Source organism: Schistocerca nitens, chromosome 4, assembly GCF_023898315.1.
Source record: "Schistocerca nitens isolate TAMUIC-IGC-003100 chromosome 4, iqSchNite1.1, whole genome shotgun sequence".
NCBI lineage: Eukaryota > Metazoa > Arthropoda > Insecta > Orthoptera > Acrididae > Schistocerca > Schistocerca nitens.
In genome coordinates, this window is record NC_064617.1 from 732,360,791 (window position 1) to 732,379,954 (window position 19,164).

Genomic DNA, 19,164 nt, shown 5'->3' on the forward strand with positions numbered 1-19,164 from the left:
TCCTTCTCCGCCTTTATTGGGCTTTAGTGTTGTCTCGCTTGGACTATGGTTGTCAACTTTATGGTTCAGCTGCTTCTTCCACACTGCGCCTCCTGGGTCCGGTCCACCACCGTGGTAGCAGTTTGGCCACCGGTGCCTTCCCTACTAGCCCTGTTGATTGTCTCCTGACTGAAACTGGGATCCCCCCTTTCATTTCGGCCGTCTCATGTTTTGTGGGGTGTTTACTGCAGAATTGATGGCAATTTCCCAGGCCCTTACCTTTATTACACAGTCCCAACTCCACCACGTTTTGCTATGTACGGACTCAATGAGTGGCCTTCAGGCTATTGACTGGTGTTCTTCCCGCCATCCCTTAGTCCCGGCCATCCATGACCGTCTCGCTGATCTTCACCATGCTGCTTGTTCCGTTGACTTCCTTTGGGTACCTGGCCATGTGGTTATCGCAGGCAATGAGCTTGCTGATCGTTTGGCTGGGGAAGCGGTCATGTACCCCCCCCCCCCTTTCTCTGTAACCCCTCCTGCAGTGGATTTACGGTTTCACATCAAATCCCACTTCGCACAATCCTGGGCCAACTCTTGGGAAGCTACCTCCCTTTGTAATAAACTTCGTGTGATTAAGGTGACACCTGTCCCGTGGCGTTCTTCCTTCCACCTCTTCCGAGAGGCCTCGACCACCCTGTGTCGTCTCCACATCGGCCATACCAGGTTGACCATTCGTTTTCTTTTGCATAATGAGCCATCCCCACTTTGTGGTTGTGGAGCCTTCCAGCCAGTAGCCCACATTTTGGTGGAATGCCCCCTTCTTTTGGCTCTGCATACTAAGTACAGACTTTACTGAACTTTACCTTTAATATTGGCAGACGATTCCCGGATGGTCGAACCGGTTCTCAGTTTCCTCCGTGAAAGTGGTTTTTATTCTCAATTTTAAGGTTTTTAATCTCACTCTGGATTAGGGGCAGAGCGGTGAGGGTTGGGGTGTCTCCCACTGTAAGCTGTGTTTGGGGATTCCTGACTCCCCTCCCTGGCCAAGATCCTCTTTTCTTTCCCTTTTACTGTTTTTATCACTTTTAGAATACGCTCTTCTACATTCTAGCGGTTGAACGCTTTTGAATAGCAGGTGGACTTGCCTGTACTGCATAAGAGGTGGGATATTTCCTGCCTCTAGCATAGCCTTGGGGTTCCTCACTTGCTGACTTCCCTAATTTTGTTTTTACCATTGACAACACGACTGCACTTTTACCGTTTTTAGCTTTTTACCTTTTATCGTTCTGACTTTTCTGAGATGTCAGTCTGTCTTAATGGACCACATTTGAAACGAGGGACTGATGACCTTGCTGTTTGGTCCCTTCAACCCCAATCAACCAACCAACTGGCTAGTGCCTCATCAGAATTCGTGATACATTCCACTCCACCAAGTTCAGATCCTCCTCATCCTCTCTTCTGATCAGAGAAACTTTCAACAATCATATATTCATTCCGTGATTCACTTCCCCTTCACAAAATAAATTGTTCGCCCCATATCCTCAGTAGCAAATTTCTCTGCACATTTTACAACCTTACTTGGTCCCTCTTTATGGTTTCGCTGCTTAAAATTAGTCCTCATTTTGTCCTTACTGGTTATATCCTCCATCTCCAACATTTGTGGTTTCTTTGCCTAATTTTCGACACCCACAGAATATTTAAAACGTGTGCTTTTCAACGCCGGTTTATTTCGCCAACTTCGGATCTGTGATACGGCAATACTAATTTCCCGACCTCGTTATCTATCGTTGCATTTCGTGAGGTTCCTGCCCCTAAAATCTTCGTTCCCGGTTTTGACTTCCGTTATGAGAATTCACATTTCCATTTCCCCTTTGAAAATTATTATTACGGTAGTAATTTTTCTGTTATGATCATTGAAATTATTGTGGATATTACTACTATTCCCGTTGTGGTACCCATTACCCTCTCTATTGTTCCAATTACGTTGCTTGATTTTCAACGCCTGTTAAAGTTTCTCAATAAAATCTAAAAACTCTTTGATGCAGTGTGTCGGACAGTGGGCAAAATCTCGTTATAAAAATTCCGGTAAGCGTCTCTTTAGCATCTCAAACACTTCATAGGTAGTAAATGAAGCCTTCATTAAATTTTTCCTTGATTGTGCTTTGCCATGAAGCTATCTTTTGGTGAATTTAATTTTTGCCTCTTCGAACATTACTTTCACGAAGTCATCTCTACATGCAGCAACAAAATAAACTGAGTGGTATTTTCCATCATCTGCAAGACACTTAGTCACTCTTGAACTACACAATGGAATACCTATCACAGCAGTAGCCTGACCTGCTGCTAAAGAATTTAATTCTGCCCCCATGTCTTTAAACTGCTATTCATATTGTACAGCTTCTTTAATTAATATGGCTTCAAAATGTTCTATGTTCTTAAGCACCTCTCTTTCACATTCTACTACTCTTGCCGACAATTTGTCAACCGATTCAGTAATCACTTCCTCAAGCGTATTTTGCCTTAGCGTATAATTCTTAACATGGCTACTCAGCTCGTCCACATCTTTTCCAACTTTTTCAAAAATCTTCTTCGTCTCTGCTGTTAACTACGACAACCTCCTCAGAAATCTTGACCACATCTGCCCTTACACCTTCCAATTTTGAATCAATCTGTATCAGATCTAATTTTTTCCACCCCAACGTTCACATTTTTTGCTACTCTTGACTCCACGTCTACAATTTTGATCCTAGTTATGTTTTCACAGAATTTGTCTTTGTTTTTACAAAACCTAGATCAGTATCCAAGACTCCCATACTAGACTGCGTTGCTCCCATACTAGGTTACACTTCTAGCAAAATTGGCATTAATTATGATGATAAACTGTCTGATATCTCGCCTCCCCCCTCTGATTTTAGACTGTCGGTCCCATTAGTAATATTGTCTCCATCAGTACTACCACGTTCAGATTTTGGACTAATGGTCCTACTAACTGTAACTGAATCATAAGTGCAGGGCGATTGGTTAGTTTTTGGAAGCTGTAGGTTTATAAATATTAACTATTGGCAAAAGTACTCAACTTGTCCGTCATGCTGGTGGCTGCTTCTGCTGTACTGGTTCACCCGAATGCGCAGATACTGCCTTTGCCGCCGTCAGTCTCCGCTGCTGCTGGCTGCTGTAGACTCGAACTCATCACGCTTATGTGTAACCTTCTTCTTCTTCTTCTTCTTCTTCTTCTTCTTTCTTGAAGTTCCGTGCCTAACTTCCCCATACCTAACGTTTGCTACCGTTTTTCATGCACTCAGCTACTGGAAAACCTTATACTCAGAGTCCCCACACAAACTGCTTATCGCAATAGATTTGGTACCTGGATCACAAAATACTGTAAAGTGTTAGAATTACAGTTAAATTCTAAAGCGATTATATTCATATCCTGGATGATGAAACCTCGGTTGCGATGGTACCTAACGGTTTTCTGCTGTTGAGTTGCCATTGTACACGAGCAAACCAGTTGCGTCTTTATCTGTGATTACTCGTACTTCAGGTTCTTTGGCTAAGCGCGATTCCGTTTAAAGGAGAATAGCTCAGTGTAGTCATAGGATCGAGCCGTGCGCGTCTGAGGACTGTGCGGCTGGTCCCGGCGGAGGTTCGAGTCCTCCCTCGGGCATGGGTGTGTGTGTGTGTTTGTCCTTAGGATAATTTAGGTTAAGTAGTGTGTAAGCTTAGGGACTGATGACCTTAGCAGTTAAGTCCCATAAGATTTCACACACATTTGAACTTTTTTTAGAACATTGTATGTGCATTGTATTCGTTACTTTTAATCATATCGCAGAGTTTATATCGACAGATAAAAGTACTTTCACAAATATGATAAAGATCAAAAGTGAAAGAGGAAACAGCTTTTTCAAAGAGAAAATATTTCTCCATAATTGGTGTTATGTCGTTCAAATCAATATCTTGCGCTACACACTTTCTAAAGTAGCATATGTTCCTCAGGTTTCAAACTATCTTGTTTCTGTTCTCCGATTTTGATGAAATAAAGGCTATTCCGTGACCCAAGCAGTGATAAAGCTACCTGTGAAAACGGCATGAAAATTCTAGTAGTTTTGGAGAAGCGTGTTCAAAATTAGTAATCGGCGGACAGGACTGTTTTACAAATTCATTATTACTACACATTTACTTATTTTTGGCAGTGTGCTTATCTCTACAGTGCTCCTCTCTTGATACACAGAAATGATGGAAAAGCAAATCGTTTCATTGAAGTAACAGCAGTGGTTTCGATACGGCGGGTACGTAAGAACACTGCACCTTTTGAAATACTTCACACATTGCAGGCACTAGCTTGTTTAGAGTCTGAAGTCTGGTCGGCGTACACTGGTTGTCTGTCCTTTGCGTGCCGTGTTCCTTCACGGCTCAAGACGAACCGTGACGCCGGCGTGCGTCCACTTTCACTGTGAACGGCCGGCCGGCCAAGCGCGGACGACAAAGAAAGCCCGTGGCCGCTTGCTTCCTGCTGCCGTCGCGCCCCGCTCACAATTACAGCGACTGCGAACGCTGGGATTAGCCGCACCCCTCAACCTTCTCTGTCTTTATTCGTCTCGACGCGTTTGGCATCGTAAAATTGGCGGTTCCTTCCAAGGACTTGTACTGTTTTCTCGCATTAGCGTTACAAGCGCTTTCAGGTATGAGCTTGGGGCAGTAAACAGTGCAAGGCTTGTTGTAGAAGGAGAGAAGGCATACTCAGTAAGATCCTACATACTTCTTCATATTCTTTCAGGATGAACGATGTGACGCAGATGATACGAAGAAATGAGTAGGTCGAACGGAATCACGTAACTACCGCTCTACATGCAGATATAAGCCTGTTTTGGAATCGTTATGTGTTCGCATACTGTGATGTTTCTGACTACTAGAGTGGACTATAGAGGAGGAAACTTGAAGGATAAGACAGGTGTTGGAATTTATATGGCGTTCGCAAATTTCCGATACAATGTTTTGAGGGAAGTGAGTGCATAATATTTTGAATAGGACCGCGTGTGCAGAAACATACCGTTTCCGATCTACGGCTGTTTCAGTTCACAGGAATTTATAACACTCCGTGCGACTGTGACAGCAGTTACGTGGGGGAGTCTGTACGGACGGTTACTGGTCACTGTGTTCAAAATCACCGTCAACTGAAGTTCAGGGAAAAAATCAGCGCTGGCTGAGAACGGGCTGTAAAATAAAAACAAAATTGCGTTCGAACATACGAGAATTCTAGCTCAAGCTTCGAACTATTGGGACTCTGTGATCAGAGAAGCAGTGGAAAGTAGACTATGTGATAGAAACTGTAATAAAAACACCGGCTATGCACTTGCAATGCATGGAAGCGTGAACTTCGTAAAGGAGGAGCACAGAATAAGACTTTTCGAAGGTTATAGCCCATGCGAGAGATTGGGTTGCAACGCGGGATAGAGGGGGCAAACGTAATCTATGGACGTAGAGGCTGCCATCTCAGTACGCGCCTTTTTGTGATGTCATCATGACGTAATCCACTCGATTAGATGCCGTTCTTTGGAAATACAATTGCGTGTCTTGGCAGTTTCACGAGTCAGTTATAGCCCTTAGCGACGACGATGGAGGTAGTTATCGTAAACTTGGGATTTTATCTGAACTTGACGTAGCAAGTTCACTGGGAACTTTTTCCCAATTACTGCTAATGAAACACCAAGACCGAGCAATGTGATCATAATGAAATTCATTCCACCGACTAGGGACATGACACTACACAAATAAGCATTACAGACCTGTACATGTACTGTGACTGTGGGAGCTCAGCGCGGAGTAGCACCACCACATGCTGCATCAAAACCGGTAGACGTCGTGGCAGGGGATCAAAGAACTCCTGAATATGCTGCTGGGGAATATTCTGCCACGCGGTTTGTCGTCGCGTCCACAAAACATCAATTGTAGCTGCAGGAGGACCTGAATAAACAAATTGCCGACCGACCACATCTCAGACATGTTCGAAGGGTGACATGTCAGGCGAAATGGCACACCCAGAAAGCAGTAGTATCCGTCGTTGCTCGAAGGCGGCTTGCACATTCCTCGTCGCATGTGGTTAGGTGTAAACCTGCTGAAATACCGGGTGACCAAAAAGTCAGTATAAATTTGAAAACTGAATAAATCACGGAATAATGTAGATAGATAGGTACAAATTGACACACATGGTTGGTTCAAATGGTTCTGAACACTATGTGACTTAACAGCTGAGGTCATCAGTCCCCTAGAACTACTTAAACCTAACTAACCTAAGGACATCACACACATCCATGCCCGAGGCAGGATTCGAACGTGCGACCGTAGCGGTCGCGCTGTTCCAGACTGAAGCGCCTAGAACCGCTCGGCGACCACGGCCGGCGCCACATATGCTTGGAATGACATGAGGTTTTATTAGGAAAAAAAAATACAAACGTTCAAAAAAAGTCCGGCAGATGGCGTTTCATCTGATCAGAATAGCAATAATTAGCATAACAAAGTAAGACAAAGCAAAGATGATGTTCTTTACAGGAAATGCTCAATATGTCCACCATCATTCCTTAACAATAGCTGTAGTCGAGGAATAATGTTGTGAACAGTACTGTAAAGCATGTCCAGAGTTATGGTGAGGCATTGGCGTCGAATGTTGTCTTTCAGCATGTCGGTCGATCACGATACACTTGCGACTTCAGTTAACCCCAAAGCCAATAATCGCACGGACTGAGGTCTGCGGACCTGGGAAGCCAAGCACGACGAAAGTGGCGGCTGAGCACACGATCATCACCAAAGGACGCGCGCAAGAGATCTTTCACGCGTCTAGCAATATATTTATTTTTGTTCTAATAAAACCCCATGTCGTTCCAAGCATGTGTGTCATTTTTTACCTCTCTATCTACATTATTCCGTGATTTATTCAGTTTTCAAATTTATACTGACTTTTTTTATCACCCGGTATTATGCACGTGGAGCGGCTTGCCGGAGGGACAGTGCCTCGGACTGTAAAACCTCCCTCCTGTAGCGGCAGCTGTTCACATTATCCTCAAGACGTAGGAGGCGATATTGCGTGCTATAGGGAATGGCGCCCCAAACCATCACACTTGGTGTTTGTTTTCTATGCCGCTCAACAATACAGCCTGCTCAATTGCGTCCACCAAGGCGTCGTCGAACGCGTATGCGACCATCACTGCAGGACAGGCTGAAGCAGGATCATCTGAAAGCACTGCATTTCGTCACTCAGTATGCCAATGTCGGCGTTCACGTTCCCGTTGCAGTCTGCGGCGTTCGTGATTTCTAGTCAGTGCATGCCGACGCAATGGCACGCGTGTCACCAGCCCGACGCAAATAAGACGTTGTCGAACCGTTGACGCAGACAGCCAGGCCCGTTGTAGTACTCAAACGTCGCGCAAACACTGTGGACGAAGCTGTTCTGCCCGTCACGACCAAATGGACAAGGTGTCAGTCAGCTTTCTCTGTGTTCACACTGTGTCATCCAGTGCCCTACTGGTGCTGTGCGCAGCCTTCTTCTCCCCACTGCCTCCACATACATCTCACTGTTGAAGCAGCGTGCCCCCTAAAAAGCGCAGAGTCACGGAACGACAAACCCGACTACCAGAGATCAATCATTCTGCCCCGTTCGAACGCACTCACGTGCCGATATTCCACCTTGTGGTGTCAGCTAGGCGTAGCGACACTTGGTTACGCGTTTCCACTTCGTATAACGGCTCCGCAACGAGTGCGCGTTGCGAAACACTGACCGGCCCGGTCACACAAAAGAGGGTGGTGTTGGGCCTACGTGCATGCCACCTCTCTGCCATTTAAATCACTTATTATGGTTCGCCTGTTATTCATATCCTCTTATCGTGGTATGTCATAGACCATTGCTTCCGAGTGTTTCACTTTTTACAAACAGTAGTGTAATAACTAAATCATTACTGGATGTAGCGCTCAGGATATGAAGATATCAATTAACTTTTAAATAAATCCAAACATTACTTTTAAGAAAGGGAGCCACCATACTGGGGATCCCTTTCCTTTCTTTATCATTGGCTGGTAAGGTCGTGTTAAACATCATGTGGAGTACACATAGCCGGCCGGGGTGGCCGATCGGTTCTAGGCGCTGGAACCGCGTGACCGCTACGGTCGGAGGTTCGAAACCTGCCTCGGGCATGGATGTGTGTGATGTCCTTAGGTTGGTTAGGTTTAAGTAGTTCTAGGGGACTGATGACCTCAGATGTTAAGTCCCATAGTGCTCAGAGTCATTTGAACCATTTTTTTATAATGAAAGAATTCTTGTTTAGCATGAAGTTCAACAGCAACGAAGAGTTATAAAAAAAGCCACAACACTAGCTTAGAGATCAAAGTCTGTAATTCTCGACTGAAGCGACAACAAAGCTCATAATACAATGGGATGAGCAGAGGGTGGTTGGAGGTTACGTTGATTTGATACACTGTTTTCACTGTCTAGCTATTGTCGGTTTAATTATTGAATGACCCTCGTAGTAGGCATTTGTGATTTCAACATTGGCATCAGTATGCTGTTTAGCCTGCAAGGCAACAGGGCTGCATCCTCCACAAATACAACCCCAATCCGCCTAGTGCAAGACGGCAACCCCTGACGTGTATTCACTCCCATCAGCCGCACGCGAGACGTGTCTTCTTCTATTGTGCGTGTAGTGCATGAAATGTGGTGCTACAGAAGAATGCTGCAGATTAGATGGGTAGATCACATAACTAATAAGGAGGAATTGAATAGGATTGGGGGAAGAGAAGTTTGTGACACAACTTGAAGAAGGGATCGGTTGATAGGACATGTTCTGAGGCATCAAGCGATCACCAATTTAGTATTGGAGGGTAGCGTGGAGGGTAAAAATAGTAGAGGGAGACCAAGAGATTGAATACACCAAGCAGATTCTGAAGGATGTAGGTTGGAGTAGGTACTGGGAGATGAAGAAGCTTGCACAGGATAGAGTAGCATGGAGAGCTGCATCAAACCAGTCTCTGGACTGAAGACAACAACAACAGTGCATGACGACGCTGATGTTTATGGTAATAACTGCGGTGGTACTACAGAGAGAATTTTGTCATTCTGATCGCAAGCTTCCGTGTCGAGAGATGACGGACGCGACTACGAAGCTGTGTAGCAGTCCGTGAAATACGACGGCCCTGAGCCGGCGCCACGCCGTCTCTCCGGCAGACCGCACCACGCAGCTGTGCTGGAGCCTCCAGCACGCGATAAACACAGATATATTGGCCGCCCTCCCCAGGGCCACGCTCGCTCCCGGTCACCGTAATTGAAGAGGGGAAAAGGGACGGGGTGGGGGGTTTGAGGGACGGTGAGCGAACGAGCGCTCCCCTCTGTCGATTTCTATTGGTCCCTTTTCCAGGGCACCCTGCGTTCTTCACTTCACAGGAGAGCGGGCAATTTTCTTTCATTACCAGACCACGAGGCGTGGTAGCGCTTCCTCCGATATTCCGAGCATTTTTCACCGCGTTACGTCTGAAAAGGAGTACGGAGTTCTGGAAGGCAGGAGGTACGCTGGCGTCGATGTGAGAATGAAACATCGTTTCATTTGAACCCTATTCATTACGAGAGAGTAGCAGATACTTTATCTACGATCCACTGTAAAAAATATCTCTGAGACATCATGTAATAAAATAGAGATTTCTGCTGAAGTAGTTTAAAAAGTATTTATTGTGATGGATCCGTTTCGCCTAGATTGCCATCTTCAGATTGTCTGCGAAAGTTACATGAAATTTTTATTTTGCTATATTGTTGGTTCAAATCGCTCTGAGCACTATGGGACTTGCCATCTGAGGTCATCAGTCCCCTAGAACTTAGAACTACTTAAACCTAACTAACGTAAGGACATCACGCACATCCATGCCCGAGGCAGGATTCGAACCTGCGACCGCGGTTCCAGACTGAAGCGCCTAGAACCGCTCAGCCACTCCGGCAGGCTTTATATTGTTCGTTAATCATATTTTCGGATATACAAATTTTGTACTTTAAGTCCATATAGCTTGGCAGCTTGCAAAATCAAGATTAATGATACAATGACATGCCACAAATTATAACCAAATGAAGCAACACAAGTTACGTGATAAAATAAACAAGTAACGAACTTCTCAGAATATGGATGCTGTAACTCTGGCCAATGTATTCCGAAAGCACACGTTACATTTACTGCTTCTCGTGTTTCTCTAGCTGACATCAGATACCTCAGTTAATTCCGATTCAGTTCAGAAATCAATAAAAATCTTGTCCTGGCGCAGAACCAATTACATCAGTCCGTAAGTATACATGGTAAAGAAACAACTGCTTATCACAATCACCATCTCAAAGGCTTCACATTCCAGCACTGGCGCCCAGCACTCCATGGCTGCTGAAGTTTTCTAGCCGATGAGTCGCCACTCACGCAACCTTGCTGGATACTTTCATGTCCTCCAGATCCTCTGAATACTGCGTGGAGTTACAATAAATATCTTCCTGCAAGATATTTTCCACAAACATTAGTACAAATACATTCGCTACTTGTACTTCGGTTGATCTTCCAGCGGTACTGATCGTTAAAAATATCCTATCGCCTTCCATGAGATCCGACGCACACCCCGTTACAGTTAGTGATTTTAGTCCGGACAGTAATTTGGCATCTAAGGTGAAGATATGAAATATTCCTGAACAAAAAGAGTAGAAGAGACGTACTAATAGAACTGCGGTGATAAAGATGTGTGACTTGTGTGGAGCACTGCCCGCGAAAGAGAAGAATCTATTTTCGAGTCTTAGTTTAGTCTACACTTTTAATATATCAGTGAGTTTAGTGCTGATTACGTAAGGAGAAATGCAGAAAGGCCGCCCTACTATGTGACGCACAGCCGGCCCCACTTATCACTGTGTGTTGTGCAATGGTATAGTATTTAAACTAGAAAACTAGAACCTCACTCAAAGGCCAAATAAAAAAATCTAGAACCTCGCACTCAAGCTGAAGTCAACAGCTATTGTCTCAACCTCTTTCCATTTTGAGTAACTTGCTAGCGGGGAAAGTATTTTTATCAATAGCTTTTGAGCTAATTGTTTCCTGTAGGAGGGAAACGATTAGTTTTCGGGGCATCCCAATACAAGAGAAGTGCAGATGCATGCCCCTACAATCCCATGGGATGTTCCTCAGTCGCCTAATGTTTCGTATGCACATCTTAGGAACGCTTGTACTCAAGGAGGAAGGGGGATGGGGGTTCCATCTTTCAGCCATTAACTACTAATTACATAGATGGGTTCGCACTCTCACCTGCCTAATTGCAGCTTTCACTTTGTTGCAGAGACAGTGAGGGCTCGGCCATAGCAAGCACAGGAGACGCAGCTCGCACAGCGAACACCTAAGGTTGGTGACACTTCTTAACATTATTGTACAACAGTAAAAAGCGTTTTGTCTTTCAATGCGCTAGTGAAATTCCGTGCAGACACTTATTGATTTTCAAATACAGAATTAATGAAGATAGTTCTCAAACAATATGTAGTCTTGTGTAACAACTAAAAGATTGTGCGGAATTTCGCAAGTAAGTTCGTTATACGAGAACTATTCGGGAAGAAAGGCCCGATCGGTCGCGAAATGGAAACCACAGTGAAAATCAAAAATGTTTTATTTTCTACAGTTTACTACACCTTCAAGCTACCAACTTTTGTCGTAATGTCGTACCAACTTTCTAATAGCCTTGTCGCAAAAAGTAGTTGCCTGTACTTTTCGCCATTTCTCTACGCTGCCCTGCAGTTCGTTGTGTGTGCCAAAAAGTTGTTTTTGTTGCCAGCTGTTCATGCGAGAAAAGATGAACATCAGAGGGAGCCAAGTCCGGGCTGTATGTTGGGTGATCAAACACTTCCCATCGAAAACGCTGCAGCGGCATCCTCATTGCCCCTGCAGAATGCGGCCGAGAACCGTCATGAAGGGGGACATGCGTGGTAGGTACGTTATGTGCGGTTGCATGAAATCAGGCGAAACCTCGCGGCGTGCACTCATACTTAGCGGGAGACACTATTTATTATTCTAGGCATCTTTACATGCTCACTGTGTGCTATGAACTGCAGAGAGCGACGTGACGTCATCAAAAAGCATACTAGAGACACTGCCCAAGACATGGATGCAAAGCTTCACCAGATTTTCACTATTGTTTCCATTCCGCGACGTATTGGACCTTAAATCAGAACAGCCCTTGCACATACACCTTGGAACGTATCGCTTATGATCTTCTTCTTGAAAGAGATATCTTTGAGCAGAAACGGTTCGGCCAGCTTTCTTAATATTGTAACTTGTAGCCGTTGGAAGATGTACATTAAACGTCCTGATTCGAAAGCATGTAAGACGTGTATATTTCTATTGTCAAACCACAATTTATGAAAGATGTTTATATTTTATTAATAGGATTAAGTAGGAATAATTAATATTTGTCATGTTGGATATAACTGTGGTAGCAGGGAATGTCTGCACCAGAAAGCAGTGTTGGCAGGAGAGACCGCACTTTAGCGTTCGTAAGATGTCAGTAGTAAGCGAGAAGTGAAGCGAGTCGGAAGGTCTGAAGCGAGAGGTTGAGAGGAGCGGTGTGCCTGCCAGCCACCAGCTATGATTTACAAGAGATTATAAACGGATGTACAGAGATATCAGCTAACTATTATCATAAGAGGAACTAATATTCTTGAATTATTTTTTGAGAAACTCAAGACTACTGAAGGTATGTTTGTGCAATGCTAGTTGTAAGATTATTGTAAAAAGTAAGTCCCATTTGAACGTTTGTAAAATCATTTCATTCAGAATATAATTAACTTTTGCCAGCAATATTGCATTACTGATTATAATCCATCCCAAAAACCATCAACGTAAAGCTGCAAAATTTTATTGTTGTGTAGAAAAAGTTTAACTATGAATTACGTAACGTCAGTCAAATTAATTAAATAATGAAGTCAGCTTTGGTAATAAATACAGCCACTTATTATGACAGCCCACCAGCAGCTAATAAAGTGTAGTACAACAGAGTAAGTATATTCATGTCGCAGGTCGATGTAGCAGTCAGATGGCGATCCAGTAACAGTAAAAAAGGTAAGGAACAGTTTTGGGTTATTGCAGATAACGACTGAGGGCCACGACGACGACATATTCTATGTTTCGTCAAAATAATCAGGAAATCACTTTTAATAAGCAGCAGTTACATTTGTATGCGAAGATTGAGAAAGAGAATAAATTTTAAAGGGAAGATTGCATTTATTATTATTAAAAAAAGAGAAGGAAATCCTAAGGGAAGGTTTCATAGATTATTGTAAAAGGGAAGGTTGCGTAACAAAAGAGACATAGAGGAGACGAGAAGGTTTCAAGCAGTCGGATATTTCACCAGCGAGTAATTAAATAATTACTACAGTAATCCATTCCTGACTGTTGCGTCGCCATAGTATTGGGCTGTTTTCTAATGGACAACAGGATATGCCCCTAGGAGGCAGGCATTATGACTAAATATGCGTTCCCTAGTGTTTAGTTGTTGCACTGCGCATCGATCTGAGAAGAGGATTTTAATAACTGGCGAGTAATGTGGCTTTATTACAGGTCAAGCGTGCGGAAGTTCCTGTCGTGTTTTGTAACAGAATATGTGGGCGGGAATGTGCATCGTACTAACAACTACAGATAACAGCCCTTGTTTATGTACTTTTGGCCAACTAATCTGCACATTGTTTCCGCTCTGAGTCAGTATAGGAAACTTCTAAATTTCTGCAATAATTGTAGATATTTGTTTTCTGGATAATATCTTCAGAATCAGTAACTGTGGATAAATTTCGTATTGTATGACAGCGCAACAGCTACCAATCACTAGATCTCCCAGCTTTCCTCGACGTGTTTAACAGGGCCGGTCCGGTTCCAGAACATTTTTCCTCACAGACAACTTATAATCTGGCACACCCCTCTCCTTCCCAGTCTCCCCTTTCCCCTCGTAGACTTTCAGTCGTGGCAGTTTTCGTTGTTAGTTGTTATTCGCACTGTATACGAATCCTGCACTTGGGCGACCCTCCCATCTTGGTGCACCACATGGCGGCTTGCCTCGCTTGGCCCTTAAACCGGCCCTATTGATTAATTGTGGTCTACTGGGTATTCAGCCGAGTTGTTACTTCTATTTTACGTGCAATATTTCGGCGACCAACTCAGTCATCATCTTTATGTGCTGCGAGTTTATTATTATTTGTACTCGCTGTCTGGACTCCAACCAGTCTGGTTAACAAAATTTGTTCAAAGATAACAACTAGAATTGTCGAAATATGGAATTACATCATTTTTAAGTGACTATCAGATGGTTTATCGTGACACAGTACGAAATCTCTGTGCTGTGATAGCAAAACTGTCAAAAGAAAATAATTTTTGAGACGATATAACGATTCATGCAGTGTCATTCATAATACCCAACACAGTTACACAATAAGAAACATCATCTGGCATGTACAGGATGCCAGTTCTTCACTGTCAAGATGCTGAAAAATCTTTATGTGGCGTTTAAAGATCTCCCAGAGGTTCTCAGAGCTGTGTTGAAAGCTTCAGACACATCCGATGCAACGCACTTTCAAGAACCAATCTACTAAACGGCTACGACCCTGAGAGAATCTGCAGAAGGTAGGCCATACCTCGGTCACGATTTTCCAAGGGGAACCTGTTATTAGAGAAAATCTCACGTTTCCTCGCAGAAATGTGGACTATTTTTCCATTTTGTTTAGTCGAATTGCATGTTACAATTTTTTTAAAAGGAAAAGGGTTTCAGAATATTACCTGTTAATTTAGTAGACACCCTGGAAGGAATGGTAGTGCACGTAGCAATCATTATACACACCCATGACATTCATATATGGTGAAAGTTTCGTTCAAGAGCGGTTTTTGTCCCATCAAGAGACTTAAAGATCACACATGTAAAAACCACTCGCGGAGCATCTTGAAACTTCAATTTTAAACAATTTTGTAGCTCATTGCTTTTAATTAAAATTAATTTTTTTGTAATCATTGCTGATTGCAACTGTGAACCTTAGTATTACTGTCCATCGACTATGTTTCACATGGAGGTGAAGCTGGTGGATCCTACTGATAAGTCATCGTGTGCTCAAAATGAAAAAAAAACCGGCACGACTGGAGAGAGCTCTTTCGAATTCAGATAATCAGTTTTTTAGTTTATGAACTCATAATAATGAAATTCATTTGGCAAATTAAATTAATACTGGGGCGTTGAGGATACTGGTTAAAATTTCGCACACTGAGAATATTGTTGAAGTTTTGGAGTTCAGGAAAATTCGACTGGACTTACGTAGATAAACATGATGATCAAATGAACGGTGAGATTTGAGTCACATTCTCGTAAATAGAAACAACTGAAATCTTGCCCATTTTGAGATTAGGCAATTTTTTCGAAAGAGATAGACAGTGTTTAGACCTCCCACCACTCACTAACGAAGGTTTCTGTTTTTGACACTAGCCTCTAGTTAGCCTGGCAGGCGTTAAGCTAAATCAGAAGCAGAATAAAAAAAACTCAACACCTGACAGTCAGCCATGTTGATTAAAAAAAATTGTCTATTGCTACAGATCATGTATGTAAGTAGTATATGAATTTTGTTTGTATCTGTTCATGTGCAGTCTTCTCTATAATTTTCATATCAAACAGTTTGCGTGACTTATTCGTATGATTTCTTTGTAAGAGTCGTGCCTAATTGTTATCCTCGTCACCATGCCTAACTACATTACTCTTCATAGGTTCTGATTTTCTCCTTATGACTTGACATATTAAAAATAAATAACTACGTAAATCAAGCTTCTCTACAACAGGCTAGGCCAGGAACGGGTAGTAACTTATCAACTTCACCTCTCTATGCTATTCTCTAAAAGTTAATGTTCTCAGTGCACATTTTCCGAACGAAGTGTTCCAGTCTACTCATTCATTTTCATGCTGGGTACAGTGTGAAGTACAACATCCGTCCTGATATGTTACATCACAACTCAGTACTTACACTTAATCGATGATGAAGGTAACAGAATTTTATTGACATTCCGCATCATACACGCAGCAGCATATGGTTATTTCATCAAATTATTTTTATTCTTTCGACCTACTGTCAATACTTTAATTTATGGTAGTTGTTCTTTCGTCTGGTTTGCTGCAGTTTGCATGGATTTAATTCCTACGCCAGTCTTCTCATTTCTGGTCGTATCTACTACAACTTCACTACCGACACTTCGATTCCATCTCCAAGTCTTGGTTCAAATGGCTCTGAGCACTATGGGACTTAACATCTATGGTCATCAGTCCCCTAGAACTTAGAACTACTTAAACCTAACTAACCTAAGGACAGCACACAACACCCAGCCATCACGAGGCAGAGAAAATCCCTGACCCCGCCGGGAATCGAACCCGGGAACCCGAGCGTGGGAAGCGAGAACGCTACCGCACGACCACGAGATGCGGGCTCTCCAAGTCTTGTCAGTCCTTTTACTGTTATTATTATTATTATTATTATTATTATTATTATTATTATTATGGATTCGAGTCAGAAATACAATATGTGGTAATTACCAATAAAAGCAAAAGAAGGGAGAAGTGTTAAGCTACATTGTTGTTGCCCAAAATCTTGCATCAATTGTGTTCAAAGTCACGGGCAGAAGATCTTCTGTGCAAGATGCAGGGCACAGTTGACGGACGAGTAGGTGTTCCATGGCGTGTTCTCTAGTCACAGTTGGTGGTATCCACAAATAAGTGGCATTTCTGGAGGTTACTCGTGGATGTTCCAGTTCCAGTTCCAGGTCGAAGGCGTTTGAGCGACCTTCACACGGTCCAATTCTGTTCATGCCCGGGTGGGAGGGTTTTCGAAGGAGGTAGTCAGATCGAGTTACTGTCAAGTCGAGAAGTCCACAGTTGCTTCCTTGCTGTAGCAGCTGTTGACTTACTTCAATGATCTGTTTATCTGTTGGCAGTCTGTAAGCTGTACCTGCAAGGTCTCTCCACGCCTTTCTTTGCCTTTCTGATACATTTTCATTGAGCAACCTGCGTGCTCACTGCCTTGTTTTCCTCATTTCAAATGTTTCAGCTTTCTTTTCTCCTCGTTTCAATCCCACAGGTTCTTGTGTTTCAAACGGGTTGTTTCTGATACACAGAACGAAAGAAAGATGTTTGTTGCGTGGATTACTTGTGAGGAATTAAGAGACAAAAAACACGAGTAGCGACGGTAAAAAGAACTGTGGAATTAAATGAAGGCAGGCGCCTTTTATATTTTCAAGAACCCCTTCCTGGGTTATTGTGCTGCGTGTTGTAATAGTTCCTTCAGTTCAAAATAAGGAAAGCACGTCACTTACGTAGGTGTTAGGATAAAACAATTAATACCAACACGAGAACGCAAAATAATCTAATCGTATAGCTGTTGGTTATGTCTCAATACTTAGTAGTATGAAAAGCTTTGCAGACATCATGCGAGTTGAAGTGTGCTAACAGGTTTCAGAAGTTGTGTTTCCAGAGTGTTGGTTCTTTTATTTCACGCCGTCTAAGGTCACGTCTAGACAGCAGTGAAGGGAATGTGACTGCACATTCTGGCGGACATGGTGAAGGTGCTGTAGAACTGAATAACCTGCGTGAGACTGTATGTCACGATGACGAAGCGCCAATGCTTTCTCTTACTGCTGCTGTGATGTAGCACGCCCTAAGCGTATACATAGTCTACCCTCGAAGGAGGTAGTCTCAAAACCTTCGCTCATCCGATAGTTTAGGAGCCACCAAACACTATAGTACTGCATACTTATTCACAGACAGTTCCGATGAAGCGACCTCCTCAAAGTTACAGATCAACACCACATAAAGTTAAGGGAGGCTACTACTTTTAGTCGCAGCATCTGTGTCACACATGTACGTCTATTATGGCGAAAAAGTCTCAGATGTGATGATCATGTATTTGACGTCAAGGAACCTTCCTTAAACATGATTCAGTATTAATACATGACTTGGTTGCTTTACCGTAATTAATTTTCTGTGAATAAATACTCATTACTACCTTATGAACAATGGACCTTGCCGTTGGTGGGGAGGCTTGCGTGCCTCAGCGATACAGCCGTAACGTAGGTGCAACCAGAACGGAGGGGTATCTGTTGAGAGGCCAAACGTGTGGCTCCTGAAGAGGGACAGCAGCCTTTTCAGTAGTTGCAGGGACAACAGTCTGGATGATTGACTGATCTGGCCTTGTAACACTAACGAAAACAACCTTGCTGTGGTGGTACTGCGAACGGCTGAAAGCAAGGGGAAACTACATCCGTAATTTTTCCCGAGGGCTTGCAGCTTTACTGTATGGCATGGAGAGCTGCATTAAACCAGTCTCAGGACTGAAGACCACAACAACACTACTACAGATTTAGGTGTTCCCGTATGCTTTCAATGCATTGGAGCGGTGCAACACTGCCCACAGAAAATGAGTCTGGGCGGGTTCGATCAATACAAAATAGAGAAGACGCAAAGAAGAGATGCGCCATCCGAGCGCGTTCGTCTAGCAAACGCGAATCGTCACAGAGATGCTCGTCCAACTCCAATGGCAGACGCTACAAGAGAGGTACTGTACATCACGCGTGTATATTATAACCAATACCTTTCTGTGCCCTACATTCATAACACGAAAACCCGTGCACATCAGATTAGGGAAATTCGAACTCACCCAGGAGATTAGCAACCCTCTTTCTTTCCGCCTACCACTCGCGACTGGAACAGCGGGTGGGAGAAGCGACGCTGGTAGCCTCCACCACTGTGTCTGGCTAGAGCTGGAATTTGTCAGTTTACTTTCAGCAGCTGTCAGTTTAACAAACATACCACCATATCTGTACAGACGAAAGAACCAAAAAGAAGATGCTAAGTAGATATCGCCACGACCTGAAATTCTCATTTGGTAATGTACTGTATTTGTTATACTCGCAGCTGCATTCACTTGTTAGTAGTTTCGTTGTGGTAAGTGATCTACTGTAGGTGCAGTAACATCAGCTACCCTCACATCTCACATGACTTCCCCCACCCCCGCTGTCCCAACTTACGACGCTCAGCGGTTTTGACGAAATGAAGCATATATGGTGTGCCTCAATCTAAGCTCAAGTTACCTGTGCAAACTCTACGAAAATTCGTCTAGTAGTCTTAGAGATCAGT

At 43.4% G+C, this 19,164-nt stretch overlaps 1 protein-coding gene across 3 annotated transcripts in view; it reads left to right on the forward strand.

Moving 5' to 3' along the window:
* LOC126252923 (tetraspanin-9) overlaps positions 1-19,164 on the forward strand; it is a 548,137-nt gene that overhangs the window by 222,467 nt on the left and 306,506 nt on the right. For 2 of the 3 annotated variants that reach the window (XM_049953912.1, XM_049953911.1), the window contains exon 2: positions 11,311-11,372. The exons of the other annotated variant lie outside the window; for it this stretch is intronic. The gene's annotated coding sequence lies outside the window, so the exon portion shown is untranslated. The remainder of the gene's footprint in view (positions 1-11,310; positions 11,373-19,164) is intronic. 3 annotated transcript variants of the gene reach the window in all.